Raw genomic sequence first — 16,288 nt, 5'->3', positions numbered from 1 at the left:
CTGATAGAGCTCCAGAGATCCTCTGTGGAGATGGGAGAACCTTCCAGAAGGACAACCATCTCTGCAGCACTCCACCAATCAGGCCTTTATGGTAGTGACCAGATGGAAGCCACTCCTCAGTAAAAGGCACATGACAGCCCGCTTGGAGTTTGCCAAAAGGCACCTAAAGGACTCTCAGACCATGAGAAACAAGATTCTCTGGTCTGATGAAACCAAGATTGAACTCTTTGGCCTGAATGCAAAGTATCATATCTGGATGAAACCTGGCACCATCGGTGAAGCATGGTGGTGGCAGCATCTTGCTGTGGGGATGTTTTTCAGTGGCAGGGACTGGGAGAATAGTCAGGATCGAGGGAAAGATGAACAGAGCAAAGTACGGAGAGATCCTTGATGAAAACCTGCTCCAGAGCGCTCAGGACCTCAGACTGGGGTGAAGGTTCACCTTCCAACAGGACAACGACCCTAAGCACACAGCCAAGACAACGCAGGAGTGGCTTCGGGACAAATCTCTGAATGTCCTTGAGTGGCCCAGCCAGAGCCCGGACTTGAACCCGATCTAACATCTCTGAAGAGACCTGAAAATAGCTGTGCAGCAACGCTCCCTATCCAACCTGATAGAGTTTGAGAGGGTCTGCAGAGAAGAATGGGAGAAACTCCCCAAATACAGGTGTGCCAAGCTTGTAGCATCATACCCAAGAAGACTCAAGGCTGTAATCGCTGCTAAAGGTGCTTCAGCAAAGTACTGAGTAAAGGGTCTGAATACTTATGGAAATGTGATATTTTAGTGTTTTTTTTATTTATAAATTTGCAATAAAAAATGAAAACATGTTTTTTGCTTTGTTATTATGGGGTATTGTGTGTAGATGATCAATTATAGAATAAGGCTGTAATGTAACATAATGTGGAAAAAGTCAAGGGGTCTGAATACTTTCTGAATGTATCTATAGTTATTTAACGAAGATGATGTTTAAAATAAACTGCAAGAAAAACACACAAAACATACTGTACATAAAGAGAAATCATGTCTTTTCATTAGTATATATTGATATATTACAAATCTTTTATTTATTTACTTTTAATTTGGAGATGTCAGTCTGCCATGTCTGTCGCGAAGGACACACCCTTTTTTTCTGAGAAACTGATACTGTCAAACTATTGGCAGGGACTTGATGATGAAAGCCGTACTGCTCTCTGATTGGGCTGGGTTCCGAGTTCTCATGCTAATGAGGCTCCCCATTTCTGTCCAATGAACTGGAGGAAGGAAGAACTCACCAATCAACAGCCGACAAACTACAAGTCTATTTTAATTGAAGTGAATGTACATAAAAAAAATGTTTGTCTACATAATATAAATATCTGTATGTTAATTTATTTTTTCCTTGGATTCTTTATTAAGTTCCTTTTCCAACACGGTGACTATAAACAAACTAACTACATATTCTCTGACTTCTGTTTTCATCAAAGATACGATCACAGAGGTGATCAGTGATTGTCTTCAGGACTCACATATAGGGAGGGTTAAGTTCACTGACATAACTCTTTAGAAAGAGGAAGAGAGATTTGTTTTACAATGTGCACCGAAAGAGAGATTGCTCTAAATCAGTGGAGGCTGCAGGAGGGGAAGACGGCTCACAATAATGTCTGGAACGGAGTAAATGGAACGGAATCAAACACATAGAAAACTCTGGGTTTGATGTATTTGATACTGTAACGCTTGTCGTATGAAGTGGACCAAGACGCAGCGGGTTGAATGCTCATGTTAACTTTTATTAGAACACTTAATGAAACAAAACAAAGAAAACGATCGAGCGAACAGTAACGCAGGCTAACCCTAGCAGTGCAAAAACAACTTCCCACAAAGGGACAGGTGTAAAACAGGGCTACCTAAGTATGACTCCCAATCAGCAACAACGATGTACAGCTGTTCCTGATTGAGAGCCATACCAGACCAACACATAGAAATACACAACATAGATAGGACATAGAAATAAAATAAAAACTAGAACATATCCAAAAACCTGGGAATACTCTAACCAAACAGTCTCTACATAAACACATATCCCATTAAACCCCGAACCACATAAAACAAACACCCCTCTACATAAACACATATCCTATTAAACCCCGAACCACATAAAACAAACACCCCTCTACATAAACACATATCCCATTAAACTCCGAACCACATAAAACAAACACCCCTCTACATAAACACATATCCCATTAAACCCCGAACCACATAAAACAAACACAACCCTCTACATAAACACCTATCCCATTAAACCCCGAACCACATAAAACAAACACCCCTCTACATAAACACATATCCCATTAAACCCCGAACCACATAAAACAAACACCCCTCTACATAAACACATATCCCATTAAACCCCGAACCACATAAAACAAACACCCCTCTACATAAACACATATCCCATTAAACCCCGAACCACATAAAACAAACACCCCTCTACATAAACACATATCCCATTAAACCCCGAACCACATAAAACAAACACCCCTCTACATAAACACATATCCCATTAAACCCCGAACCACATAAAACAAACACCCCCCTGCCACGTCCTGACCAAACTATAAGAACAAATAACCCCTTAACTGGTCAGGACGTGACAGATACCATTCCACTGATTCCGCTCCAGTCATTACCACGAGCCCGTCCTCCCCAATTAAGGTGCCACCAACCTCCTGTGCTCCAAATTATATTTCTTCAGGAGGTGAAAAAAAAAATCATAGAACTTTCCAGTTCATTTGTTTTTTTTACGGACAGAATAATGTGTTAAGATGTCCCACAATCCCCCTCTGCCTGCCACACTGAATAATGTGTTATGTCCCACAATCCCCCTCTGCCTGCCACACTGAATAATGTGTTGATGTCCCACAATCCCCCTCTGCCTGCCACACTGAATAATGTGTTATGTCCCACAATCCCCTCTGCCTGCCACGCTGAATAATGTGTTGATGTCCCACAATCCCCCTCTGCCTGCCACGCTGAATAATGTGTTATGATGTCCCACAATCCCCTCTGCCTGCCACGCTGAATAATGTGTTGATGTCCCACAATCCCCCTCTGCCTGCCACGCTGAATAATGTGTTGTCATTTTCATGCTTTATGGTGGGAAACTGTGCCGTTTCACTGTCAAGAAAACATTTATGTAACCGAAAGTATTCCTAGACTATTTTAGCTAGGTACATGTGTGTACCACACACAGTATCGGGTGTAAGGCTAACTCAGCTACGCTAGGTTAAAGATGCTATCTGGGTTAAGGGTAACTCAGCTACGCTAGGTTAAAGATGCTATCTGGGTTAAGGGTAACTCAGCTACGCTAGGTTAAAGATGCTATCTTGGTTAAGGGTAACTCAGCTACGCTAGGTTAAAGATGCTATCTGGGTTAAGGGTAACTCAGCTACGCTAGGTTAAAGATGCTATCTGGGTTAAGGGTAACTCAGCTACGCTAGGTTAAAGATGCTATCTGGGAGCGTGTTGTTTCCTGCTGAATTCACTGCAGGTTGGAGTTACCGAACGCACTTAAACTGAGCTGACATTTCCAGACACACGGCAGATTTGAGACACATCATCTTATCATTGTCACATATAATTAAATATTACATGACAGAAACGCATGTTGTATTCGGTAACGCTAAGCACCGTACATACCAAATGAACATGGACAGCCATGCTTTCATGTGGTTTCTAATCATTTATACTGTAATGCAGAAGCTATACCGATCATAACCACACACTGCCCCAAAGGAGATACAGTGACTTCAGAAATTATTCACACCTTTTGTGTTACAATGTGAGATGAAAATGGATTTAATTGTCTATTTTTATTAATTTTTTTGCATACCCATAACATGATGAAGCCACCACTATGTTTTAAAATATGAAGACTGGTACTCAGTAATGTGTTGTATTTGATTTGCCTCGAAACATAACACTTTGTATTCAGGACAGAAATGTGAATTGCTTTGCCACATTTTTCTTTACAGTATTACTTTAGCGCCTTGTTACAAACAGGATGCATGTTATGGAATAGTTTTATTCTGTACAATTAGGTTAGTATTGTAGAGTCACTACAATGTTGTTTATCCATTCTCAGTTTTCTCCTATCACAGCCATTCATCACTGTAACTGTGTTAAAGTCACCTTTGGCGTCATGGTGAAATCCCTGAGCGGTTTCCTTCCTCTCTGGCAACTGAGTTAGGAAGGTGTCACGGCTGTCGAAAGGAGCAGACCAAAGTGCAGCGTGGTTGTAGTTCCACATTTTATTAAATCCGTGAAACTTTGCAAAAACATAAATAACTGAATATACAAAACAACAAACCGTGACGCAGAGAGAAACGAACACTACTCAAAATATAATCACCCACAAAACCCAGGAAGAAAAACCCCTACTTAAATATGATCTCCAATTAGAGACAACGAGGAGCAAGCTGCCTCCAATTGGAGATCAACCAAAAAAACAACATAGAAATAGAAAAACTAGAACTTAAACATAGAAAAAACCACCCAAAACACCCCCTGTCACGCCCTGACCTACTCTACTATAGAAAATGACATCTTACTAGGGTCAGGACGTGACAGAAGGACACCTGTATCTTCGTAGTGACTGGCCGTATTGATGCACCATAACTTCACCAAAGGGATATTCAATGTCTGCTTTTATTTTATTTTTACCCATCTACCAATAGGTGCCGTTCTTTGCGAGGGCTTGGAAAACCTCCCTGGTCTTTGTAGTTGAAATTCACTGCTCAACTGAGAGACCTTACAGACTTTTAAAAAATGTTTTAATTTAATCAAGAACATTGTTTACAATGATGGCCTAGCGGGGAACAGTGCAACACTGTGCAACTGCCTTGTTCAGGGGCATAACGACATATTTTTTTACCTTGTCCGTTCGGTGATTCATCCAGCAACCTTTCTGTTACTGGGCCCAACACTCTAACCACTAGACTACCTGCCGCCCCAGATAATTGTATGTGTTTGGTATAGAGATGAGGTAGTCATTCAAAAATCATGTTAAATACTATTCTTGTACACAGAGTGAGATCATTCAAATTATAATGTGACTTGTTAAGCACATTTTTACTAACTGAACATATTTAATTGACCACAGCAAAGGGGTGGAACACTTATTGACTCAACACATTTCAGTTTATGATTATTAATAAACATTTTTGTAAAAATGTCAACAACTAAGAAAATTCCACTCAAAATCTAAATTTAAATCAATTTCAGGCTGTAACACAATAAAATCCTGGATGCATCACAACCAGCCATGATTGGGAGTCGGAGCACAATTGTCCCAGCGTCACCCGGGTTTGGCCGATATAGACCGTCATCGTAAATAATAATTTGTTCTTAAACTGACTTGCCGAGTTAAATAATGTTAAATAAAAATAATGTGGGACAAATCAAAGGGGTGTAAATACTTTCTGACCGAAGACACTGTTCACCCTCCGCTGTATGAACAGAGGATTATAATATACCCCCTCCGCTGTATGAACAGAGGATTATAATATACCCCCTCCGCTGTATGAACAGAGGATTATAATATACCCCCTCCGCTGAATGAACAGAGGATTATAATATACCCCCTCCGCTGAATGAACAGAGGATTATAATATACCCCCTCCGCTGTATGAACAGAGGATTATAATATACCCCCTCCGCTGTATGAACAGAGGATTATAATATACCCCCTCCGCTGAATGAACAGAGGATTATAATATACCCCCTCCGCTGTATGAACAGAGGATTATAATATACCCCCTCCGCTGTATGAACAGAGGATTATAATATACCCCCTCCGCTGTATGAACAGAGGATTATAATATACCCCCTCCGCTGTATGAACAGAGGATTATAATATACCCCCTCCGCTGTATGAACAGAGGATTATAATATACCCCCTCCGCTGTATGAACAGAGGATTATAATATACCCCCTCCGCTGTATGAACAGAGGATTATAATATACCCCTCCGCTGTATGAACAGAGGATTATAATATACCCCCTCCGCTGTATGAACAGAGGATTATAATATACCCCCTCCGCTGTATGAACAGAGGATTATAATATACCCCTCCGCTGTATGAACAGAGGATTATAATATACCCCCTCCGCTGTATGAACAGAGGATTATAATATACCCCCTCCGCTGTATGAACAGAGGATTATAATATACCCCTCCGCTGTATGAACAGAGGATTATAATATACCCCCTCCGCTGTATGAACAGAGGATTATAATATACCCCCTCCGCTGTATGAACAGAGGATTATAATATACCCCCTCCGCTGTATGAATAGAGGATTATAATATACCCCTCCACTGTATGAACAGAGGATTATAATATACCCCTCCGCTGTATGAACAGAGGATTATAATATACCCCCTCCGCTGTATGAACAGAGGATTATAATATACCCCCTCCGCTGTATGAACAGAGGATTATAATATACCCCCTCCGCTGAATGAACAGAGGATTATAATATACCCCCTCCGCTGTATGAACACAGGATTATAATATACCCCCTCCGCTGTATGAACAGAGGATTATAATATACCCCCTCCGCTGTATGAACAGAGGATTATAATATACCCCCTCCGCTGTATGAACAGAGGATTATAATATACCCCTCCGCTGAATGAACAGAGGATTATAATATACCCCCTCCGCTGAATGAACAGAGGATTATAATCTACCCCTCCGCTGTATGAACACAGGATTATAATATACCCCCTCCGCTGTATGAACAGAGGATTATAATATACCCCTCCACTGTATGAACAGAGGATTATAATATACCCCCTCCGCTGTATGAACAGAGGATTATAATATACCCCCTCCGCTGTATGAACAGAGGATTATAATATACCCCCTCCGCTGTATGAACAGAGGATTATAATATACCCCCTCCGCTGTATGAACAGAGGATTATAATATACCCCCTCCGCTGTATGAACACAGGATTATAATATACCCCCTCCGCTGTATGAATAGAGGATTATAATATACCCCTCCACTGTATGAACAGAGGATTATAATATACCCCCTCCGCTGTATGAACACAGGATTATAATATACCCCCTCCGCTGTATGAACAGAGGATTATAATATATCCCCTCCGCTGTATGAACAGAGGATTATAATATACCCCCTCCGCTGTATGAACAGAGGATTATAATCTACCCCTCCGCTGAATGAACAGAGGATTATAATATACCCCCTCCGCTGTATGAACAGAGGATTATAATATACCCCCTCCGCTGTATGAACAGAGGATTATAATATACCCCCTCCGCTGTATGAACAGAGGATTATAATATACCCCTCCGCTGAATGAACAGAGGATTATAATATACCCCCTCCGCTGTATGAACAGAGGATTATAATATACCCCCTCCGTTGTATGAACAGAGGATTATAATATACCCCTCCGCTGTATGAACAGAGGATTATAATATACCCCCTCCTCTGTATGAACAGAGGATTATAATCTACCCCCTCCGCTGTATGAACAGAGGATTATAATATACCCCCTCCGCTGTATGAACAGAGGATTATAATCTACCCCTCCGCTGTATGAACAGGGGATTATAATATACCCCCTCCGCTGTATGAACAGAGGATTATAATATACCCCCTCCGCTGTATGAACAGAGGATTATAATATACCCCTCCGCTGAATGAACAGAGGATTACAATCTACCCCTCCGCTGTATGAACAGAGGATTATAATATACCCCTCCGCTGTATGAACAGAGGATTATAATATACCTCTCCGCTGTATGAACAGAGGATTATAATATACCCCCTCCGCTGTATGAACAGAGGATTATAATATACCCCCTCCGCTGAATGAACAGAGGATTACAATCTACCCCTCCGCTGTATGAACAGAGGATTATAATATACCCCTCCGCTGTATGAACAGAGGATTATAATATACCTCTCCGCTGTATGAACAGAGGATTATAATATACCCCCTCCGCTGTATGAACACAGGATTATAATATACCACCTCCGCTGTATGAACACAGGATTATAATCTACCCCTCCGCTGTATGAACAGAGGACTATAATATACCCCCTCCGCTGTATGAACACAGGATTATAATCTACCCCCTCCACTGAATGAACAGAGGATTATAATATACCCCTCCGCTGTATGAACAGAGGATTATAATATACCTCCTCCGCTGAATGAACAGAGGATTATAATATACCCCTCTGCTGTATGAACAGAGGATTATAATATACCCCCTCCGCTGTATGAACAGAGGATTATAATCTACCCCCTCCGCTGTATGAACAGAGGATTATAATATACCCCCTCCGCTGTATGAACAGAGGATTATAATCTACCCCTCCGCTGTATGAACAGGGGATTATAATATACCCCCTCCGCTGTATGAACAGAGGATTATAATATACCCCCTTCCGCTGTATGAACAGAGGATTATAATCTACCCCTCCACTGTATGAACAGAGGATTATAATATACCCCTCCGCTGTAAGAACAGAGGATTATAATATACCCCTCCGCTGTATGAACGGAGGATTATAAAATACCCGTCCGCTGTATGAACAGAGGATTATAAAATACCCGTCCACTGTATGAACAGAGGATTATAATCTACCCCTCCGCTGTATGAACAGAGGATTATAATATACCCCCTCCGCTGTATGAACAGGGGATTATAATATACCCCCTCCGCTGTATGAACAGAGGATTATAATATACCCCCTCCGCTGTATGAACAGAGGATTATAATATACCCCCTCCGCTGTATGAACAGTGGATTATAATATACCCCCTCCGCTGTATGAACAGAGGATTATAATATACCCCCTCCGCTGTATGAACAGAGGATTATAATATACCCCCTCCTCTGTATGAACAGAGGATTATAATATACCCCCTCCGCTGTATGAACAGAGGATTATAATATACCCCCTCCGCTGTATGAACAGAGGATTATAATATACCCCTCCGCTGTATGAACAGAGGATTATAATATACCCCCTCCGCTGTATGAACAGAGGATTATAATCTACCCCCTCCGCTGTATGAACAGAGGATTATAATATACCCCCTCCGCTGTATGAACAGAGGATTATAATCTACCCCTCCGCTGTATGAACAGGGGATTATAATATACCCCCTCCGCTGTATGAACAGAGGATTATAATATACCCCCTCCGCTGTATGAACAGAGGATTATAATCTACCCCTCCGCTGTATGAACAGAGGATTATAATATACCCCTCCGATGTATGAACAGAGGATTATAATATACCCCTCCGCTGTATGAACGGAGGATTATAAAATACCCCTCCGCTTTATGAACAGAGGATTATAATCTACCCCTCCGCTGTATGAACACAGGATTATAATATACCCCCTCCGCTGTTTGAACACAGGATTATAATCTACCCCTCCGCTGTATGAACAGAGGATTATAATATACCCCCTCCGCTGTATGAACACAGGATTATAATCTACCCCCTCCACTGAATGAACAGAGGATTATAATATACCCCTCCGCTGTATGAACAGAGGATTATAATATACCTCCTCCGCTGAATGAACAGAGGATTATAAAATACCCGTCCGCTGTATGAACAGAGGATTATAATCTACCCCTCCGCTGTATGAACAGAGGATTATAATATACCCCCTCCGCTGTATGAACAGGGGATTATAATATACCCCCTCCGCTGTATGAACAGAGGATTATAATATACCCCCTCCGCTGTATGAACAGAGGATTATAATATACCCCCTCCGCTGTATGAACAGTGGATTATAATATACCCCCTCCGCTGTATGAACAGAGGATTATAATATACCCCCTCCGCTGTATGAACAGAGGATTATAATATACCCCCTCCTCTGTATGAACAGAGGATTATAATATACCCCCTCCGCTGTATGAACAGAGGATTATAATATACCCCCTCCGCTGTATGAACAGAGGATTATAATATACCCCTCCGCTGTATGAACAGAGGATTATAATATACCCCCTCCGCTGTATGAACAGAGGATTATAATCTACCCCCTCCGCTGTATGAACAGAGGATTATAATATACCCCCTCCGCTGTATGAACAGAGGATTATAATCTACCCCTCCGCTGTATGAACAGGGGATTATAATATACCCCCTCCGCTGTATGAACAGAGGATTATAATATACCCCCTCCGCTGTATGAACAGAGGATTATAATCTACCCCTCCGCTGTATGAACAGAGGATTATAATATACCCCTCCGCTGTATGAACAGAGGATTATAATATACCCCTCCGCTGTATGAACGGAGGATTATAAAATACCCCTCCGCTTTATGAACAGAGGATTATAATCTACCCCTCCGCTGTATGAACACAGGATTATAATATACCCCCTCCGCTGTTTGAACACAGGATTATAATCTACCCCTCCGCTGTATGAACAGAGGATTATAATATACCCCCTCCGCTGTATGAACACAGGATTATAATCTACCCCCTCCACTGAATGAACAGAGGATTATAATATACCCCTCCGCTGTATGAACAGAGGATTATAATATACCTCCTCCGCTGAATGAACAGAGGATTATAATATACCCCTCTGCTGTATGAACAGAGGATTATAATATACCCCCTCCGCTGTATGAACAGAGGATTATAATCTACCCCCTCCGCTGTATGAACAGAGGATTATAATATACCCCCTCCGCTGTATGAACAGAGGATTATAATCTACCCCTCCGCTGTATGAACAGGGGATTATAATATACCCCCTCCGCTGTATGAACAGAGGATTATAATATACCCCCTTCCGCTGTATGAACAGAGGATTATAATCTACCCCTCCGCTGTATGAACAGAGGATTATAATATACCCCTCCGCTGTATGAACAGAGGATTATAATATACCCCTCCGCTGTATGAACGGAGGATTATAAAATACCCGTCCGCTGTATGAACAGAGGATTATAAAATACCCGTCCGCTGTATGAACAGAGGATTATAATCTACCCCTCCGCTGTATGAACAGAGGATTATAATATACCCCCTCTGCTGTATGAACAGGGGATTATAATATACCCCCTCCGCTGTATGAACAGAGGATTATAATATACCCCCTCCGCTGTATGAACAGAGGATTATAATATACCCCCTCCGCTGTATGAACAGAGGATTATAATATACCCCCTCCGCTGTATGAACAGAGGATTATAATATACCCCCTCCGCTGTATGAACAGAGGATTATAATATACCCCCTCCTCTGTATGAACAGAGGATTATAATATACCCCCTCCGCTGTATGAACAGAGGATTATAATATACCCCCTCCGCTGTATGAACAGAGGATTATAATATACCCCTCCGCTGTATGAACAGAGGATTATAATATACCCCCTCCGCTGTATGAACAGAGGATTATAATCTACCCCTCCGCTGTATGAACAGAGGATTATAATATACCCCCTCCGCTGTATGAACAGAGGATTATAATCTACCCCTCCGCTGTATGAACAGGGGATTATAATATACCCCTCCGCTGTATGAACAGAGGATTATAATATACCCCCTCCGCTGTTTGAACAGAGGATTATAATCTACCCCCTCCGCTGTATGAACAGAGGATTATAATCTACCCCTCCGCTGTATGAACAGAGGATTATAATATAACCCCTCCGCTGTATGAACAGAGGATTATAATATAACCCCTCCGCTGTGTGTGAAGCAGATAAATGGTACGACATTGCGATGAACACGGTCAACATCAGCAGGGTCCTGGGATCATTTCAGGGGAATACCGTTTTCCGAAGTTGTTTTTTTTTCTCTGATAATTTACATGGATGACCTAACTTTGAATATGAGAGAACGGTGTTGTTGATTTAATTAACAATATTTTCTCTGCTGTCTTTTTCCTTTCTTTTTGATGACCAATTTACCCCTTTTACCAAAGATCACCTTCTATCTACCAGAATTTACTATTGTGTACCTGCTGGTTAAGTGTACCTTGAATTCTAAATAAATCACAGACAGTGTCACCAGCGAAGTACCTCTACAGCATCACACCTCCTCCTCCATGCTTCACGGTGGGAAGCACACACGGTGAGATCATCCGTTCACCTACTCTGTGTTTCACAAAGACACAGCAGTTGGACCAAAATGCTCAAGTTTGTACTCCAGACCAAAGGACATGTATTATTCCAGCCCAGGTGCAATTTAGATGTTGGCCACTAGGTGGCAGCAGTGTATGTGCAAAGTTTTAGACTGATGCAATGAACCATTGCTTTTCTGTTAAAAACGTTGTATCAAGACCTCCCAAATGTGCCTAATTTGTTAATGAATAACTTTTCATGTTCAAATTTGTGCACTCTCCTCAAACAATAGCATGGTATTCTTTCACTGTAATAGCTACTGTAAATTGGACAGTGCAGTTAGATTAACAAGAATTTAAGCTTTCTGCCAATATCAGATATGTCTATGTCCTGGGAAATGTTCTTGTTACTTACAACCTCATGCTAATCACATTAGCCTACGTTAGCTCAACCGTCCCGTGGAAGGAACACCGATCCCGAAGAAAGGTGTCATGTAGTGTCTTGTCACACGGTGTTGTCCCGTCCCTGCAGCTTAACGTTCAGTTGATTAAGGTGTGATGCAATGTCTGTCAAAAATACAACTGTTTCCATCTTCTCCTCATCTTCCAAAAACTCGCAAAGCTTTAACTTCCTCCTGAATGACCCAAAAGCGTTCCAGAACCCTGCTTTTGCTGAGCCACCGGACATTGTTGTACAGTAGTAAGTCATCAAAACTGGCATTGGCCAAAACTGGCATTGGCAGGCGATGTATTGGTCTCTGTCAGAATGCCACATAGCAGGCGGTGATTTCGCTTCGGTCAGAATGCCTCGTAGCAGGCGATGTATTGGCCTCCGTCAGAATGCCTCGTAGCAGGCGATGTGTTGGCCTCTGTCAGAATGCCTCGTAGCAGGCGGTGTATTGGCCTCGGTCAGAATGCCTCGTAGCAGGCGGTGTATTGGCCTCGGTCAGAATGCCTCATAGCAGGCGGTGTATTGGCCTCCATCAGAATGCCTCGTAGCAGGCGGTGTATTGGCCTCCATCAGAATGCCTCGTAGCAGGCGGTGTGTTGGCCTCTGTCAGAATGCCTCATAGCAGGCGGTGTATTGGCCTCCATCAGAATGCCTCGTAGCAGGCGGTGTATTGGCCTCCATCAGAATGCTCCCTCTTCCTGTAGGGTGCAACCAGTCCCCTCTCTCTTCCTGTAGGGTGCAACCAGTCCCCTCCCTCTTCCTGTAGGGTGCAACCAGTCCCCTCTCTCTTCCTGTAGGGTGCAACCAGTCCCCTCCCTCTTCCTGTATGGTGCAACCAGTCCCCTCTCTCTTCCTGTAGGGTGCAACCAGTCCCCTCCCTCTTCCTGTAGGGTGCAACCAGTCCCCTCTCTCTTCCTGTAGGGTGCAACCAGTCCCCTCCCTCTTCCTGTAGGGTGCAACCAGTCCCCTCCCTCTTCCTGTAGGGTGCAACCAGTCCCCTCTCTCTTCCTGTAGGGTGCAACCAGCCCCTCCCTCTTCCTGTAGGGTGCAACCAGTCCCCTCTCTCTTCCTGTAGGGTGCAACCTGTCCCCTCTCTCTTCCTGTAGGGTGCAACCAGTCCCCTCCCTCTTCCTGTAGGGTGCAACCAGTCCCCTCCCTCTTCCTGTAGGGTGCAACCAGTCCCCTCTCTCTTCCTGTAGGGTGCAACCAGTCCCTATATATATATATACTATATTGGTAGTGTTGCCATCCCCACTAACTAACAACAGGCTGGAACGGGGCCATTGTCTACTATATTGGTAGTGTTGCCATCCCCACTAACTAACAACAGGCTGGAACGGGGCCATTGTCTACTATATTGGTAGTGTTGCCATCCCCACTAACTAACAACAGGCTGGAACGGGGCCATTGTCTACTATATTGGTAGTGTTGCCATCCCCACTAACTAACAACAGGCTGGAACGGGGCCATTGTCTACTATATTGGTAGTGTTGCCATCCCCACTAACTAACAACAGGCTGGAACGGGGCCATTGTCTACTATATTGGTAGTATTACCAGCCCCTGTAACTAACAGTAGAAGCAGTAACTGAGTTGAGATTTTAATCAGATTAACTTCCATAATAGTTATTTATTATGAGGGAAATATGACTTCACGTGACGTTCCACCAAACAGCTGGGAATCAAAGAGAAAGTCTGATCATGTAAAGCTGATATAAATCACAGATCCTAAAACGAAAACAAATTATTCAGACTTTTACATCTGGCTTTTTCTTTTATAGTTTTATTATTTGACATTATTCAGAAAGAGAACATATCTGTACCTTACATAAAAACACGTTTCCTTTCCAAACAGACAGAAAGTTGGGTTGTAGAATCCCAGTAACTTTCCCCCAAAATTCCCAGATTTTCCAGAAATCATGATGGGAGGATTGCTGATGTTCTGTGAATATTCCAGCAGGGATTTCTGTAAAAACCGGATCATTTGATTAAAGCTACAGGGACAACCCAAAGACAGACGTCTGAAACCATCTGTGATCATCCTGGCAAGACGTTGGGTTGTATTCCGTGCACTCCATCTTTATATTGAAGGCTAAACAAGGGTCCCAAATGGCACCCTATTCACTATATAGTGCACTACTTTTAACCAGAGCCCTATGGCACCCTATTCCTTATATAGTGCACTACTTTAGACCAGAGCCCTATTGCACCCTATTCCCTATATAGTGCACTACTTTAGACCAGAGCCCTATGGAACCCTATTCCCTATATATAGTGCACTACTTTAGACCAGAGCCCTATTGCACCCTATTCCCTATATAGTGCACTACTTTAGACCAGAGCCCTATGGCACCCTATTCCCTATATAGTGCACTACTTTAGACCAGAGCCCTATGGCACCCTATTCCCTATATAGTGCACTACTTTAGACCAGAGCCCTATGGCACCCTATTCCCTATATAGTGCACTACTTTAGACCAGAGCCCTATGGCACCATATTCCCTATATAGTGCACTACTTTAGACCAGAGCCCTATTGCACCCTATTCCCTATATAGTGCACTACTTTAGACCAGAGCCCTATGGAACCCTATTCCCTATATAGTGCACTACTTTAGACCAGAGCCCATTGAGGGGTCCATATTGTGTTTATATTAAAGGATTTATTTCATTTAATAAGGAACTAAGTCATTATTAGATTAGATTATCTTGTATTATTTCTTACTCCAGACTCATCCGTTCACCTACTCTGCGTCTCACAAAGACACGGCGGTTAGAACCAAATGTTTCAAATTTGGACTCATCAGACCAAAAGGACAGATTTCCACCGGTCTAATGTCCAATTCTGTCCAATGTCCATTGCTTGTGTTTCTTGGCCCAAGAAAATCTATTATTTTTATTATTGGTGTCCTTTAGTAGTGGTTTCTTTGCAGTAATTCACCCATGAAGGCCTGATTCACACAGTCTCCTCTGAACAGTTGATGTTGAGATGTGTCTGTTACTTGAACTCTGTGAAGCATTTATTTAATAAGCTGCAATCTGAGGCTGGTAACTCTAATGAACTTATCCTCTGCAGCAGAGGTAACTCTGGGTCTTCCTTTCTTGTGGCGGTCCTCATGAGAGCCAGTTTCATTTAAGTGTATGATGGTTTTTGCGACTGCACTTTCAAAGTTCTTGACATTTTCTGGACGGACTGACCTTCATGATGGACTGTCGTTTCTCTTTGCTTATTTGGGCTGTTGTTGCCATAATATGGACTTGGTCTTTTACCAAATATGCCTATGTTCTGTACACCATCCCTAAGAAGGAAAGAAATTCCACAAATGTACTTTAAACAAGGCACACCTATTAATATTTTTTATCTCTCCAGGTGACTACCTCATGAAGCTGGTTGAGAGAATGCCAAGAGTGTGCAAAGCTGTCATCATGGCAAAGGGTGGCTACTTTGAAGAATCTGAAATATAAAATATATTTTTGATTTGTTTAACGTATTTTTGGTTACTACATGGTTCCATAAGTGTTCTCTGGTTTTTCAGGTATTAGTAACAAGTGGCTATTTTAAACGTTTAACCTCAACAACTGATCAACTGGCATCAGTCTCTGAATAGTCTCCAGTTCTTCTGGGACTATATAGTAACAATATTGTGTAGATTGATCAGTATAAACAACATATTGATTATTGATTATCAATTCATAGCAATCT

The sequence above is a fragment of the Salmo salar genome, chromosome ssa26 (genome assembly GCF_905237065.1).
Source record: "Salmo salar chromosome ssa26, Ssal_v3.1, whole genome shotgun sequence".
Taxonomy (NCBI): domain Eukaryota; kingdom Metazoa; phylum Chordata; class Actinopteri; order Salmoniformes; family Salmonidae; genus Salmo; species Salmo salar.
This window is presented reverse-complemented; position numbering follows the sequence as displayed.